Here is a 1,983-nt window from a genome sequence, read left to right on the forward strand (position 1 = left end):
TTTTTTTCCCTAGTCCTTTTTACATTTTCCTTGTCCGGTGCTGGCATTAGGGTAGTGCTGACTTTATTATTAAAGTGTAATTTAGCAACTGTTCACTTTTGGGAGCGTTTGTGTCGTTTTGATGTCATTTGCAGAAATGTTTGGTGAATCATTACGGGAGACTTCTAAGCCCTGAGTTTTCCTGATTGAGAGAATTATAATAGAAATTCAGCATCTATAATAGATATTTCGCTGTTCTATGTGTAGATATCTTTTAGATTGAACTTCGAAACTTTTCTCAGGACAATTGAAATGTCCATTTGGTCCAAAATTTCAAGCTTATTGGATTAAACTGTTGATAAATATTTCCTTATGTTTTTAATATCTGTGTATCCTGTAGTGACCTCATACGTCTTCTCTTGATAGTGTTTTATTGAATCTTTGATGCCTGATCAGTCTGGCTAATGTGATCTTAAATAATTTTTTGTTCGTTTCACAGTTGTTTTTTTTTTTTTTTTGATGTTGGATTTTATGTTTTCAACTTGAATTTTTCTTCTCTGCTACTTATTATTTCCAATATGTTTTCTTTTTTTCCCCCCTAGTTTTTTTCTAAGGATGTGCATGGACGGGGTCATTGGTGTGAGACCATTTTACTCTTCAGTTTGTGTGTTTTTTTGATTTTTGTTTTTGTTTGCGTTAGCTGAATTTTATTAGTAGATGAACTCTTCTACGTCTGCATACTAATTTTTTTCTCCACCTTTCTCTGTGTGTGTGTTGGTTAGAATGCACCAACTGTCCATTAATGCCATCAACAGCAAGGTGAGTTTGGCTTGGGCTTTCGGTGCAGATTGACTGTGTCTGTTTGAGTCAGGTGTTCTGACCTATCTTCCATAGCCAGAATTCTTCGAACTGCCTCCTCAAAGGCAGCAGCAACATTGGTGTAATCCTTTGCACTCGTTTCAAAGTAAGGATAGTCGCTGTTGTCCTTGCACAGGCTTGGGCTTCTTCCGTAGACACCTGCCGTTCTTTTATGTCAGTCTTGTTGCCCAAAATCACAGAGGGAAAGCTTTCAGGCTCTTTCACATCTGCGTAATAGATGAACTCTTTCTTCCAGTTGCTCAAATTTTGGAAGCTTTGTGAATCATTGACACTAACTGTAAGCAGGCAACAGTCAGAACCTCGGTAAAACGGTGTCCTCAGGCTTCGGAATCGTTCTTGACCAGCTGTGTCCCAAATTTGCATGGTAACAAAATGTCCATCCACCTCTAGATCTTTATTTAAAAATTCCACACCTATTGTGTGGAAGAGCTGAGAATCAAATTTATTGGTTACATATCTGTTCATAAGAGAACTCTTGCCAACTCCACCATCTCCAAGAAGAATTATTTTAAAAAGACGATTTTCCTGCCATTATTAATATAGTGTAAGTTTTGATTTGAGAATCCTTAGTAGTTCAGTTCAAGCATCATTATCAGTAAAATATGGCTCTCCTTCCTCCAGCAACCATTAACTGCCTAAGCTCTTCAGCCGTGGGGGTGGGGGAGGTAGGACCTTCTGAGTTCCTTCCCCATCTTGCAGACACACACTGGACGTGTCCTGGGGAGCGGCTCGCTAACACGCCTGGGTGCAACCAGGTCAGAACGAAGGCCAGAAGCTCCGGAATGTCAAGAGCGCTTCCAAGAGGGCCAGTTTGTGTGTTTATTGCCAGAAATTCCCTTCTAAGGACCTCTTTGTTCCCACAGATTTTGAAATTTAATTTAAAATTTTTTAAAAAAATTTCATTTAGTTCAAAAGTCTTGTAATTTCTCTTAGGTTTCTTGACCTATGGTCTATCTAGAAGTGTCTTGGTTTCCTAATCTCTTTTGAAATCTCTGATTCAGTTCTCTTGTGGTTGGAGAACATACTTGGTAGAATTTGAATCCTTAAAAAATCTGTATTGATTAATCCCAGCACTTGAGAGGCAGAGGCAGGAAGATTTCTGAGTTCGAGGCCAGCCTGGTCTAC

The 1,983-nt window shown here is 38.9% G+C and overlaps 1 pseudogene; it reads right to left on the bottom strand.

Moving 5' to 3' along the window:
• Positions 1–787: 787 nt before the first annotated feature.
• On the bottom strand, positions 788–1,390 carry LOC110335658 (annotated as a pseudogene).
• Between the last annotated feature and the right edge of the window lie 593 nt (positions 1,391–1,983).

The sequence above is a fragment of the Mus pahari genome, chromosome 1 (assembly GCF_900095145.1).
Source record: "Mus pahari chromosome 1, PAHARI_EIJ_v1.1, whole genome shotgun sequence".
Classification (NCBI taxonomy): domain Eukaryota; kingdom Metazoa; phylum Chordata; class Mammalia; order Rodentia; family Muridae; genus Mus; species Mus pahari.